The 15,331-nt window shown below is 45.8% G+C and overlaps 1 long non-coding RNA gene across 4 annotated transcripts; it reads left to right on the forward strand.

Moving 5' to 3' along the window:
* Positions 1-1,587: 1,587 nt before the first annotated feature.
* Positions 1,588-10,425, forward strand: LOC123059933 (uncharacterized). Of its 4 annotated transcripts, none has more exons than XR_006427654.1 (11): positions 1,588-1,846; positions 1,936-2,079; positions 2,395-2,526; positions 2,812-3,081; positions 3,176-3,239; positions 3,658-4,770; positions 4,884-8,258; positions 8,335-8,437; positions 8,530-8,606; positions 9,104-9,165; positions 9,600-10,425. It is a non-coding gene; the product is annotated as an uncharacterized lncRNA (long non-coding RNA). The 4 variants fall into 4 exon arrangements; XR_006427653.1 differs by having other exon boundaries at positions 4,884-5,229; positions 5,321-8,437; XR_006427652.1 differs by having other exon boundaries at positions 4,884-8,437.
* Positions 10,426-15,331: the final 4,906 nt, after the last annotated feature.

Consider the following 15,331-nt stretch of genomic DNA (forward strand, 5'->3'; position numbering starts at 1 on the left):
GCTTCCCTGATGCCGCCGGAATGGAGCCACCGCAGAGGCGACACCATCAGGACTGCAGCAACCACCTCCTGGACCGAACCCCCACTGTCGCGTACCAATGGTTGGAGCAGCACGTCGCGGACGAGACCGGAGCTGATGAGGGCAGCTGGGTACAGGGAAGACGGTGGGTGGCCTAGATCCGAGCTCGGGATGGGGAAGGTGGCGGCGGAGGGTGGAATGCGACAGGGCCGGCTGCGTGAGATGTAGATCTGCTGGTGGCGCGTGTTTAGGGAGGAGGAGAGGAGGAGGCGGTCGGCACGGTGGGGAGAGGAAGGGGAGATCGATGGACGCCATCGCCGGGGAGACGAGGGGGAGAGAGTGGGTGGGGAGATGGTTTTTTTTCTGAGCATCGGTTGGGGAGGGGTGGCCCGTTTAACTCAGCCGGACCGTGCCACGGCGGGCCGGCCCATTTGGCTAGGTCTGTCTGTGAGGGGGAGAGACTGGGTAGGGAGAGATCTGGATAAGGTTGTAGGGTGAAAAAAAAACTGCAAATAAAAATATCTGTGTTAGTCCCACTTTTGGTTTTATTATATATTATACAAGTTTATTTATATATGCAGTATAAAATACTATTATATTTTATATGTTCCACCTTTGTTCAACATTGATAAAGAGTGATGGACCTGAATGATGTTTCAAGAAATCAACTGACATATGCATTGACGTAACGATGGCAGATCGGACTGAAACACCATGAGATCTATATATGTTATGCATGCTAATACAAAGGGTGCATTATTTTATATATTTTTTTCAGAATGTAGGAGACACAAATATGGATATTAAGCGGAGATGCACAAAAAAAATCCATTGTCAGGGGCTCCGAAGCGACATCACTGCAAGGGGCCGACAATTCATCGTGTTTTTTACAACATAATGATATGGAAGCGGTGATATCTCATAAAAAAAGATGTCAATTAAATTTTATCACACAAGGTATTCTTTTCAATGTTATCATCGATCTTTCCTTCGTCATATTGCCTTCCATGTTCACTTAATTAGGTATTTTTATACTAATTGGCTCATTTTTGCAATCATGCCGACAGACTATGTTTGTCCCCATAGAGTTATTATAGTTATTGAATCAATCATGTCTGCCCCCAAGAAAACCAAATTCGTGGACATATGGAGATGCCTTGTTATCAAAATATTTACCTTTATATAACTTCATCAAAATATTTGAGAAGCCCGTGGCAACGCACGGGCATTTTACTAGTCTAGTTTATATGTAGTAGGACAACAATTATAGTTGGTTGAGCTGGTTAGCGCGTTGCACGTTTGGAGTAGAGGTTATGGGTTCAAATCCATGTGCAAGCATTTTCCTTTTTTTATATCTAGAAAAAAAAACACAGCGGTAAGTAATCTCTATTCCTAATGGAGCAGTTGGTGAATAATCCGCGCGGTTTATTTTCGCTGATTTTTTTCGTCATCCTCCCACCTCCGATTTTTTTCCGTCATCCTCCCACCTCCGTTAACTCGCACCTCTCACCCACCCCATCCCATCCCACGCAGACGCAGGCACCCAAAAAAACCCACCCCCCACGAAAAACACTCCTCTCAATCCCATCTCCGATCTCCCTGCCACCGACTCTTTGTTGCCGCCGCCGCCGCCGTCCGAGGGGAGACGCCGCCGCCGCGTCTCCAGGGCAGGGCGGCTTGAATCCCTGTCGCCGGGATCGCCCCCGCCGAACTCCGGGCCATGGCGAGATCCAGCAGACCATGGCGGCGATCAGCGCCGGGACAGGACCAGGAGGCCGCCGGCGTCTCCCTGATCCGTGACCCCGACGCCATGGAGCTGCTCGTCAAGGTCCGACCCCCTTCCCTTCACGTCCCTAGCGTCAGGGTCTTCGATTCCCTTCCCTGATGCCGCTTCCTCTTCCTCACGCACGCACGCAGGCACGCGCAGGTCCAGCGGCAGGAAGGGCAAAGAGGAGGTCTAGCCTTTCTCACGCGGCACGCAGGCACTCACGCAACCACCACGGAAAACGCCGGGAGGGAACCCTAGACGCCCGCCCGGCCATGGCCGCCACCGCAGCACAGGTATGAATTGAATCCCTGGTCCCCATCTCCTCTCGTCTCTTCCCTCTAGGCAAGGGAGGAGGTCTGCTCATTCCTTCTCCACCTGCAGAGAGGCGAATCCTTCTCGGATGGCCCCGATCTGGTTTCATCTTTCACTAATTAATTTGATTTCATAAAAGATCAACTTTGATCAATGGAAACTGCCACGCTGTTTTGGTTCTACAGTATGTAGAAGTAGGATCTTAACTGTTGGTGTCTCAATCCAATCTGAAAATGCTGCAGGTTGTCATGGTAAATTATTAAGTTGTTATTTCTCTTGTTCTTCTTGCGTGGCAGGATTCGGTTTTTGTACAACACCATCACGGATGCAAACAACAAGGGCTTTAGCGTGCCAGTCACCTCGGTGTTGCTTCTTTCGGACCACGGCGGCGACGGCGCTGTTCGACAACAACTACAAAAACAGCCACGGTGAGCTCCTCTCCTTGCCTCCAGCAATTGTGCTTGCTTGATGCTGCTGTGAGTCGTCACCGTCCAGAATCAGGCTTGGTTGGTGGTCACTATTTTTGTTATGTGCTTCAACTCAAAAAATAAATACTCTGCCTGTTTAATTACGCTTAGGAACTGGAACCTACCAATTCGATTCCTTCTCGTTTGCCAAATGCCACAATCTGAAATAATTTGCTTTGTTTGCTGCTGGTCTTAATCTACTTGCATGCTTGACTGAATTTATTCTGCCAATTGCTGCCCGTCAAGGAGTGGACCTCTCCGGTGGGCAGCTGGGCGTCATTCAGGAAGAGCACCAGCGTCATGCCAAGCTGGTGACATGCAGCCGGAGCTTCGTCGCGGAAGGGGCGACCCTCCTCCTCCAAACAAGACCGTGGGCACGAGCGACGTGCTTGCCGCTGTCGAGGTAGAGGCGCCATTGGTGCCGAACGTCCTGCAGGAGATCGTCCAGAACAGGACGACCACGCCCGCGAGGCGGCGAGGCCTGCTCGGGTTCAAGCGAGTGTCAAAGTCGTTGTTGTTCGTGACCCTTCGAGCATCTCTCTCTCTCTCTCTCTCTCTCTCTCTCTCTCTCTCTCTCTTTATTTTCACATCGTACTCTTCTAATGTGCAGGATGTTGCTCTCTGTTGCTACTACTGTATGAATAAAGTGACAAGTCGCTGGTGTACGAATAAAGGTGAGTCACTCATTTTTTTCAACAACATTGACTGGAGCACATACATATACGAAGATAGGTAGATCTAATTTTAATGACCTTGTGTGCTGCCTGTTATATGCATGTCGACTGAAAACAAATAAGTGGGTGTTGTTGGCTGTCTATCTCCTTTTAAGGTTTCACCTTTAAACTATGCTTTCTTAATTTTCTTGAAGCAGGAAATCTTGTGAAACTTAAAAGGCATACAAAAACATGATTTGCCTTCAAGTCAGTTTGCTTTCAACACATCTGAAAATAAGCAGGGCATTTGATTGGCCTATTTGCTTAGAACAAGACCAGCCAAACAGGGGCTCAGCATGTCTTTGGATGTTGTACTAAAATGATGATGATGATTTATGCTATGCTATGGTGACTTGGACTCTCTGTTTTCGAAATGCAGAGTGGGTAGCTAATTTGGTTTCCAGTATGAAGAATGAGACATAGCGCCGCTAGCTGGAGGAAGATTAATTTCAACAACATGGTGGCCAGAGGTACATTCCTTACCAGAAATTATATATTGTAGTTGTTCAACAATTCTTTTTTGCCTGACTAACGCAGTTATTCAACTGAAACATCAACTTGTCTTTCTAACTCACATGGCGCAAGCAAAAGATGAAGAGGAAGCAGGAGAAGGACGGGAAATCCTCTGAAAAGGAATTTGAGTTCTAGAGAGCTTTGTTGGGTTACCACACCATATTTGTGCATGGAAGTTAAACCATCGGAGTGGGAGTTTGAGGCAACAGTAATGGCAAAACTTGGGCTGCTGACCGGAGCCCGCAATTTTGTTATTTCTGGAATTTCTCCCAACCATCAAGGAAGTACGACTGGATGTCATCTTTTTGTCATTGTATAGGTGGATATGTTGGGGCACACGTCATTTTAACACCACTAGGTTTCTGAAGTAGCTGATTATAGTTTGGTAATGGACATACATTCTTTGAAGAATTAAATGTATTACTCACTTGATTTAATAGCTCATTTTATGCATATTCAAAATACTGAATGATAGAATGATATGCTGCCCGTGATAGTTGTTTCTTGTTTTATTGGACGTTGGAGCTTTAACTTGTAATTTGATCTATTTATCCATTTTTTATCATGAATAGTACGACCAATGAGGTAGAGGTGAAATGCTCTGTAAATAAAGAGAGACTAAGATGATTTCCTATACTACAATTTTGTAGAGATGTGGAGAAGGAAAGTGTTACTGTTCTTTCAATAAAGTTTCATGTTCTGAGTCTGCATGGCATGAAATTCTCTAATTTTTTTTCTTTTAGTTTCTTGAGAGGAACAAGTCGCCATGGACAGGTGAGATCGAAAGATGGCACCATGGTCACGAGGAGCGGCGACTGAGAGGATAGGAAACAAATACCGGTGGCCGCGACGGCCCGAGCGTTTGGGAGATGGGATGGAGTGGCGGTTGTGGGGCCGTGTCGACACGACCAGTTGCGAGAGCGGTGGCTGCACGGACGCACTTGTGGAGGTGTCGGTATGCACCCTGGTTTTGAGCCTGGTAGGATCCTCACTCTGCTCTGGCCTCAAGGGTATTCGTCTACTTCGTGTCGTGCTCTTGAGTTAGGATGATGCACTAATGAATGTTTGATTCTTTAACTTCTTCTTTTCCAGTCATGTCGGAACTATGTACTTCAGCACATCCTCTCATCTCTCTCTCCCTGGGATGCCCTGGCCTCTCCTTTCTTTGTCCGCGAGTGATGGCAGCAGGCGATCCGGAGAACGGGGTGTGGCAGACGGGAATGGGGACCGGTGGCAGCAGGGAGTGAGATTTGGTCTCTCTCTCTTCAAGAGGACGGTGCCATGACAAACTTTGTGATGCAAACGCATCATCTCTGCAACTTTCTAATGCAAACGAATCAGGTTCCATGATAGATTTGTTTTTTTGACAGTGAATATTGACAATGAACCATTTTTCTGCCTGACTTGAATCATCAATGTAATACGTTGTGTATTGCTGGTGAGATCTTATGTATTCCTTTAGTTTGTCTACACTCAACCAATTTTGAACTGTCACTCATATATGTTGTCTGTTATTTTATTTTTCCCAGGGAGAATGTGACGCCGGACACTACAGAAATGAGTTTAGTAAAGGATTAAAACTAATTGTCATATGATGGGAAATTGGTTTCCTATGCAATAAACTTTACATCCTCTTTTTTTTCTTTACAAGGGATGGTGACTATGATATTGTCTATATCTGGTGGTCTGAAAGGCTTTCAAGGGAAGCGCCACGTTGTTGCTTATTCCATGCGATGAGCACTCTAATCTTCCTTGTATGATATTAGGATGTGAGCTTTCAAAATTTTATTTCGTTAGTTAAAGCTGTTGTTGGCATTGTGATGAATTATAAAAAGGTTGTTTGTCCAAGGCTAATTGCCTCTTTTATTGTTGGGTAACCATCCTTTTCCCGCCAAAATACTTTCCCATGGTATAATTTATTGATGATATATGGTGTTAATATAATTGTAGTGTAGATTTTTCTCATCCAAATGCGTCGATATATAAGACTGAAAGTGTTTTGCTATATGATTCCTGTAAAAGCAGTATTTAAGTTTTTCTGTGGTGAATGGTGTCTAACATATGAGAATATTTTCTATACCCATTTGACATTGGTCAGCTACATTTTCATCTTACTTTATATGAATTCTTTTCAGACTTGTAACCAACTATACACATCACATTCTGTACTACATTTATGTGCATTTGGATCTCGCCAAGGCTAAGGTACTGTGATTCAAGCTTTTCTTTCTAGCTAGGATTTTATTTTCTACAAACCGAGGAATATCTAACATACTAGCAGAAGGAAGCGCCGAGGAAGAGGGTAGAGGAGATGGACACCTAATGTGCAAGTTCCTGAATTTCAATGTTTTCCTGCAAAAACACTTTCCCATGGTAGAATTTATATGCTGTGTTACTATTGGGTGTAGCAATTTCGCAACTCTGGGAAGAGCTTTTGTGGTAGGGCGTCAAATGTGCCATCACCCGCGTCGACCTCTCGCCGATCGCTGTCGCGGGGATGTGCGACCAACGGGCGGAGCAGGGCACCAGTGATAAGTTCACCGATTTGGTCGACTCACCGTTCCCTTCCTCTGTCCATGCGACGCCGCCTGTCGTTGTTGGGTGTTAATTCGTTAGGCCCCTTATGGCGCTACATAGTGTGTTCATCTCGCCTGCCTTCTTATGAGAAATCATGTACTGAAGGTAAGATATTATTCATTTACATTTTATTTCTTTCTGATCATCGAACAAGATCTTCGCTTTGGAGATCTTCTGACTACATGCACGAATTTTAGGTCCTACTTGCACAGTTGCCTGCACTTTGGGTTGAGAAATATCTTATAATTAACAGTACGATAATACTTGCAGGATTATCTCAGTAGTCAGCACCACCATCTGAGATCGCACATTTAGAACCACGGTGGCACACAGAAAAGTAGTAGTACCAAGTTCATATGGTCAAATAACTAATATGAAATACTACCCTCAGTTTAGATCCATTTCAGAGGGTCTCATATCAACACCTATATGTGGGAGTTTCAGAATATAGACTTACTTATAAGCTCGGATAATATATTAAGCTTGAAATGTACTCCCTGGTTCTGTAGGGGTTTCTGAAATGAGTAGAAGATTAATATCTGCTAATTAACAGTACATATTGATTTACTTATCGATTTATTCACATTCTATCAGATTTGTCTTGAATGTGATACTTTATTGACTGTACTGAACACTGGAAGCAAACTGTTTTATTATATAGGATTAGCCTGCATTAATTTCTTTATAAGTTCTCCTTGAGATCAATTTGCATACTTGGGCCACTAGGGCCTTTGGTTAGTTTACAACTGGAATTCTAGACACGTATACTGAGTTCATGATGGAAATATATACGAGTATTCTCAAGGTATGGAAAATGTTTTAATTACTACCAGATGGAATTATTTTCACCATATTTCTAGATATCATTTCCTCTGACAACTATGTGCGAGTTTGCGGAGGATCCAAAGTGATGCATAAAGTGGGATATTTTGGCTTTAATTTATGTACTCATGAAATGGGAAAGAACTAAATCAACCAATTTGCAATGTGAGCATTCATTGTTTCAGAATTTATATTCTTCCATGTTAAAACTCCAGATGATGACTTATAATGCGCATATAGGATGGTTGCAAGTTAAGAAGGTGATTTTTGGTGCACCTTCTCAACTACATCGATAATGAAGCTATAAACAACATCCTTAAATTTTTACTCTATGCTTATGCAGCTGCATTGTAATGCTCATTTATTTGTAACGTTTTTGTATCGTATCAAGGTACCATCACTACCAGAAACTGAACTATTTCTGTGGGTAATAATTTTTCCTGTCGGGCCCGCAGTAGCTCACAGGAATATGCACTATATTCCTGTGCGCCGGCAGAGAACACACAGAAATAGTTATATCCGTGTCGGGCCTTGGTCGGCCCACAGAAGTAAGATTTATTCCTGTCGTGCGTAACTCACAGCGAAAAAGGAGCCCATGTTTGGCGCCATGGATTTCAGTCGCGCGCGCAAAAGCAAGCCCGCCCCGCCGCTTAGCCAATTTTTGGGCCTGCCGCTCACCGGTTAAAATCTTGGAATAAAGCCTCTAGTGAAAAAAATCCCACCTTCCAGATGCAGACCAGAGCTATCTTCGCTTCCCAGCCTCATCCCAAATCCCTAGCCGCCGCCAGCAGGGGCGCCCCAAATCCCTCGTCGTTGCCAGCCGGCTGCCCATCAAATCCCTCCTCGCCGGATGCGCCGCAGATCTCTCACCGCCGGATGCACCTCCTCCAGCCTCTCGCCCGCTCCCTCCACCATATTCGCTGGGTGTCGACCAAGAACGGTCGCCTACAAATGTTGTCGTCAACCTTCTCACTACCTCCGGAGGATGGTCGCCGTCAATGTACCCGCCGCTGCCGTCACTTGACCGCCACCGCATCCTTATCCAGGTGACGCCCCTTCCAGATCCAGGTGCTGTTTTCGTATTCCCTTCTTTACGATTTGTTTTCTTTTCTTGATAACTTTCATATGTGCGTACCTCCGGTAGGATTCAGCAGAAACTACAAGCATTTTGGCATCCCTCATGTGCTGGGTACTGGTGGAAGCAATGGCTCTACACACATTTGTTTTGAATAGGCCAAGCCGTCAAGGTAGTTGATTTCTCTGCAAGAGATTGTATTAGAACTAGAGCCACAACTGCATTTAGAAAGGTTGTGAGAGATCTTTTTCTTTCATCTTCCAGGTTTACAAGACTTCTCAGAAACATCACTTCTTACTACGAAGAAAGCAGAGTTAAGCTATTGACATTTGACAGTCAAGGTAATGGATAGTACGGCATGCTTGTTATCATTTAATATTTCACCAATTTCCGAAAATATAGGCTATGCATGTCTTGTTTTCTTGTCCTGTATCATGCCTTCCAATATTTGGATGTTGTGTATTAACATGTAAATGGAATTTGTAATTATTGAGTAAGCTGTAATCAAGATAGTTTTACTTTTGTTTTCACCCTCGTCTTCAAAATTTTATCATGAATTGTCAGTCAAGTTGTCTAGTGTAAATTACCAAAAACCATGCTTTGTCCAATGTACTCAATATCATGAGATCAACATTATTGAGCAAGCAGTTGCTATGTTTGTTTAGTCTGAACGTGTTCCTTTTCTATTTCTTAGTTTTGTTTTTCCATACCTTTTGGTTACACCGGTCAGCGCAGCTAGCAGCAGAGGTTGAGTCTCTGCCACTCCTTGATTTGTTAGGAGTGCTACTAATTTGTATCCAGCACTCAGATTTGTTGATAAAGATGTCTTTATTTTCAGGACAGGTTTGCATGATGTGAATATTGCTGCATGAGGGGAGAAGAATCTGCAAGACAACACAGGTAAATTTTTTTATCTCCCTATCTCTAAATTTCTATTATGGCAGCTTCTATTCATCTTACCAATTCCTGTGGCTTGATTTGTATGCAGTGAAGAATTGTTGTTAGCACTTGTTAGCATAACAGCAATCTGAGTGTTAAATTGCATCTAGTGAATAATTTTTTATTAACCCGACTGCAATTTGATAAATTTATGTCTGGTGAAGAGTTGATGGCATGAATGCACCACACGTTCCATTCATCCTGGCCCAACCTGCCATTTGTTTGTAGCATTGCGACTAGGCACTAGCCTCTTTCTATTTCTTTCTGTCTTTTATTGTCTCACTAGTCTTTTTTTTTTATTGTCTCACTAGTCACTATGCAGTACTGTAAAATTGTGTTCTCGAGTTCTGTTTGTCCATGCCATTTGGTTTCATGCTTCATTATGTATGATTTAGGAAGCAATGAGCAGCTCCATGGCAAGTACAAGCTAAATTATCTGTACAACAAGGAGAGGCTGCAAGAAGTTAAGGTTTTCAACCAAGGCAAGAAATTCTACATATTCTTCTGAATGAAGAGATGTCGTTCCCTGTTGTTACATTATCGAATAATTGCATAATGCTTTGGTTTTTTATTATTATGGAGAAGATGACGACTGCCCTTGTTTTTTGGAAAATCTGAAATGGATATATTTGACTCCATGTCGTTATACAATACTTGCAAGAAGCCTCTAATAACTTATCTACTCAGGCTGTTAGCTGATAGTTCTTTCCAACTAATCCAGAAACTCAGCTTGTCATTTGAATGGATTTTGTCAGTTGCATGGTCTGTATATGATGCTAGAACAAATTACTCCATTGTTTTGTCCTGTAAAACTGGATAACTTTGATCTGACAAAAACAGGTAGGACATATATGCCAATGTTATTGTGAGAAACTGAGATATCAAATAGATTATGCTAATTATATCTTATAAATATTTTCCTATTTCTTGTTACATTTTTTCAAGCTCGATTATATCCACTGCAGGGTAACCTTGAAAAGAAGCTTGCAACTTAAGCTACAGAAAAACATTACAGAAAATGAGATCTCACGTTGTGAGTATTTAGTTGATGCACTTGTGTATTTTATGATGTCGCACCTCTGTTTTCGTTGACTTTTGGTTCCTGTATGTAAATTCTATGGAATTGTATGATGTGTGACTTTGTAAAATCTTCATGTAAGCTATTGATATTGGGCTTCTATGTTATAAATATTCTGAGTAATTGAAAAGCTAGTGTAAATATTTTTTTTGTTGATTGGTTTCTTATTTTCCCTGACGGTTTCGATTGTCAGGGATATACTATTTTCCTGGTTTGCCAAACCTGACACTTACATAACCCTGTCGTGCCAAAACCGACAGGAAAATAAGGAAAACCGACAGGAATAATGTCCCTGTCGGCTGGCTGACAGGCATATTTTATTTTCCCTGTCAAGCTATGGCTGACGGCTAACCCTGACGGCCGGCTGACAGGAAATACTATTCCTGTCGGTATACCCTATTTTCCTGTCGGTTTTTGGCTCAGAAAAATTCTAGTTTTTGGTAGTGCATGGGTGGTTAGAAGATGCAGTTATTTTGGATCCCATGTATTTCTTGTTTCGCAAAAGGTCGGTAATTTTCTCAAAGATAGAATAGGCTGATCAGAAGATCTACTCCACTGAGGTACACCTCATAATTTTTATTTTCGAGTATATCTAGCTCAAGCCAGTGCATTGAGGCTAAACTCAGCAGCTACTGTTCGTGTATGATTCAAACTACTGCTAATCATATGTTTTTTCTATTTGCTGGAAGATGGCACGTTGCATAATTTTACCTTGTAATTTATTCTTCTCTTTTGTGTATATGCACTGCTATTATTTTTATGTTCTTGTGACAGTCAGCGAGCCTTGATTGTTATGCTTCGGGAATGTGAACATTGTACTGCTTATTTGTAATGATGATGATCTAATTCCGCATGATGATCATGGAAAAGCAGCGACATTGTACTCTTTATATTGTTTGTGCATGTGAAATTTAACATGTAACTCTTGTAAACTTTTTTCAAGAGCCCGTGGCAACGCACGGGCACTCTACTAGTGATCAAGTAGATGGACACTCCAATTTGTTGGACAAGAAACAACATAACATGTGTTGGTCGTTGGATTAATACTTGATACAAGAGAGCAGAGTTCGAATCCTCTCCAGCCTGGTTTAGTGGGAGAAATAAAAAAACACAGCGGTAAGTAATGATCAAGTAGATGGACTCCAATTGCGAATCAACATGTGATTGAGTTGGTTAGGTGGACAGTGGTATTTTCAACCCACCAGGATTCAAATCTTGGTGCTCACATTATTCCTGGATTTATTTCAGGATTTTCGGCGATGCGCTTTCAGTGGGAGGAGACGTTCCCGTCGACGACGAGGCGCCTACGGTGACTTCGTAAATCTCAAAATGATATGCCGCCTCAGTCTCTCGAAGGTGCTCATAGGGGTAGGGTGTGCGTGTGTGCGTTCATAGGAGTGGGTGTATGCGCGTGTATATGAGCGCTTGAGTCTGTACTGATGCTCAAAAAGTAGATGGACTCCAATTTGTTGGACAAGAAACAACATAACGTGTGTTGGTCGTTGGATTAATACTTGATACAAGAGAGCAGAGTTCGAATCCTCTCCAGCCTGGTTTAGTGGGAGAAATAAAAAAAAAAGAATAGGAAGATATCGAGGGACGCGGGGTAGGATCGATCGGGATTAGGAAGAGGGATGGAATCGTTCGGACCTATCCAATAAGCACGAACGTTTGGTATATATTGATGTCCTTTAAATATACTCCTATGACATGGAGTAGTTCGTCGCACATGGGACAATACCGTGCACATAATGGTTGTGATCACACAATGGACCGATGCATCGACCGTCGAGTCGTTGTGCCATAATGCCGGAACAGAACTATCCAGCCCAAGAAATCAATCCGCCATTGCGCCGCGCGGGGACTAAAGGCCTGTTTGGTTCCAAATAAGTCATCAACTTATAAATCAAAAAGTGAAAAAAGTGATTTATTTTGTCAAACAGACCCAACTTATAAGTCATAAGTTGCTCCACCCAACTTAAAACTTATAAATCATCCCCTTTTACGTGGATCCCATCATTTTTACATAAAAATAAGGTGGAAAAATGTGGTTAGGTGACTTATAAGTTAGATAACAACCAAATAAGCGTGACTTATAAGTTACTGGTTTTAAATCACCTGACGTATAAGTCAGGTGATTTATTGAAACCAAACAGCCCCTAATCTAACACGATCTAGGAATAGGATGGCACGTTACCACTGCCCTGGCCTCTCCATCGTATTCCATTGACATGCCAGGCAATGAATGCATCGTACATGGATATCATTCAGATCGAGAAGCTGGCTGCAGCGTTTATATAAGGCACGTACGTACCATCGTTCACAACATCCTACCTACTCCCTCCGTTCCAAAATCTTTTACGCATAGTTTCTAACACACATATCAATGAGTGTGCTGGCATTAAATTTTGGACAAGAAAGCCCCCACTCCATCTCTCTCACGCCCGGTCCAAGTAGTACTAGTACTACTAGTACCGATTAGTGCTCGAGCCATGCGTTGCCGACGCTAATCTCCGGTGCCGTCGTCGTCAGGTGGCGCCTCCTCCGGCGCCGACGTTTGTCAGGCGGCTCCTCTTTTTTCTTGCTCCTCCCCATCTTCTTCCTCCTCCCCCTCCCCTTCATCCTTCAGCCAGAGTCACCGTGGTCAGCCGTACGCGGCCGCGGCGGCCGCCAAGAAGCCGTACACGGATGCGTTGCTCCAGCTACTGGTGGCGGACTCGCTGATGCCTGCTGCAGTGGACGTAGAGAAGCCCGCCATGGAGAGAGAGGCTCGGCGGGACCGAGTAACTCCAGACATGGTCATGCCGAAGTAGAAGCGGGTGCACGGGCCAGGTTCTCCTTCTACCCGCGCACGCTTGCCCGGCGGAGACACCCCACCTCCCCCACAAGCACAACGGCGCCCGGAAGTTCCACTTGATGACCATGCTAGGCGCCCGCAGCTAGATCCTGCTATCGGTGTCCGCCGCCGCCGGCCCCTCTGTCGTCTTCTTAACCGAGTCGTCCAGCTTGATTCTCGCCGCCGTCGGTCGGTTCATGCTGCGGCCAGATGCGGCGCGCAGCTGCACGTGTTGATAGGGCTGGTGGCCGCGACCGCGCCCGACTGGTGGTGAATATGCTCTGCGCCGCCGACACTTGCGTGCACGTGCTCGCGCTGGAGCTCCATCGGCTAGTGAATCTGCTCTGCGCCAGCGACCTTCACGTGCGTGCACGCGCTGGAGCTCCTCCTCCGTGTTGCGAGGCCATGGACACGGCGAGGTGGAGGCGATGCGTACGGGAGCAGGAGATATGCGAGGAAGAAGACAAGGGACATTTTCGTCAAGAGCGGGGCAAAGTAGCAAACACGCACTACAATTTGGAATTTTCCCCAAAAAACTATGCGCACTACATTTTAGAATAGAGGGAGTAAGCTTTAAGCTGATCGAGCTGCCCAGCCCACCGCCGCCTGAAATGTGGCAACCCGTACTCTTCGTCCTCCTTGTCGCCGTCTTGCTCGGCTTGTGCACAGCGACGGCGAATGGCGGCCGCGGCAAGCCGCTGGTCACGACAGTCACCAAGGATCCCTCCACATCTCTCTACACGGCGACCCTCAACGCCGGCCGCCCGCTCGTCCTCGGCCTCTCCGGCCCGGCCGTCACGATGCCGTGCAGCGTCGGCCACGGCCAGAGCGCGTGGCGCCGTTCGAGCTTTGCTACGACTCCACGAGGCTGCTTGTTAGAAGGGAGAGAGAGGATTGGTGAAATAGTTCATTGTATTGCTTAAGCCTCATGGGCATATATATTGAAGTACATGATCTACTTGGAGTACAAGGCAAGCCAGAATATTCCTAATCTAACCTATGTTTCCTAATACAATCACATTACCCAACAACCCCCCGCAGTCACAACGGTAGCGACGCAGACGGTGAGACTGGAGAAGAATCCGAAGGAAAGCCGAAGGACACCCTCCCACAGTCATAACGGTCGATGCATCGCGGAGTCGTGGCTGGATTGGAAACCGACGAGATTGTTCAAGCAAGGCGGTAGCCCTTTGTGCCGTTTGTCATGGAAGCCGAGAGCGTGGGTGGTGTAGCCGTGGTCGTGGTAGCCGCGCGAAGAATACCGTAGTCGATGTCGAGTCGGGATGGCCGGTGTCGAGGAAGTCGCCGTGGAGCCACGGGCGCAAGGGGGCGCCGAGTTAGCATGGGCGCGGTGATGTCGAAGTAGTGGTGTGCCAGAAAGAAGATGTTGTTGATGACGCGTCGCGGCGGGTTTGCCAAGCCCGGGGACACGTCGTGGACGAAGGCACACATTGGTGTCGCCAGCACCGCACATGCGTAGACGGACGAAGACGAAGTTGACGAAGTGCCGACAAGGCTTGCCAGGCCTAGGGACACGTCGTGGATGAAGGCACAGATCGGTGTTGCCAGCATTGGGCATGCGTAGACGAGGGACCTACACAAGCTGTACGCCATGTCGAAGAAGTCGGAGAGGCCAGCAGAGAAGAATTCAACAATGATTACAGCGTCCATCGACGCAGGGCCAATGTCACCAACGATGGTCGGAGTAGACCAAGTGGTCGGGGTAGATGACGGCGACGCTGACGACGGGCTGGTGCTGGACGAAGACGAAGGAGGTGGACGGGCGACTACGACGGCTATAGGGGTAGCGGCGGTGGCGGCGGTCTGACGGCAGCGGCGGCGGCTAGGTTAGGTGCACGGCAATGGTGCTCGAAGTAGGCGAAGAACCCTGACAACGTGACGAAGACCGGCGCGGACGGTGGCATTCCCGCGTCAAGGGAGACGGCGCGACGCATACCACGGGAGGTCGATGCGCGGTGACGGCGGAGTGGACCGCGGGCCGCAGCGCTACGGCCCGAAGGGGCGACGCAGCGGCAGCGGGCAGGTCGGGGCGACGACAGGAAGACCTTGTTGGGAACGTAGCAGATTTTTAAAATTTTCTACGCATCACCAAGATCAATCTATGGAGTCATCTAGCAACGAGGGAGAGAGGAGTGCATCTACATACCCTTGTAGATCGCGTGCGGAAGCATTCAAGAGAACGGGGTTGATGG

Source organism: Triticum aestivum, chromosome 3A, assembly GCF_018294505.1.
Source record: "Triticum aestivum cultivar Chinese Spring chromosome 3A, IWGSC CS RefSeq v2.1, whole genome shotgun sequence".
NCBI lineage: Eukaryota > Viridiplantae > Streptophyta > Magnoliopsida > Poales > Poaceae > Triticum > Triticum aestivum.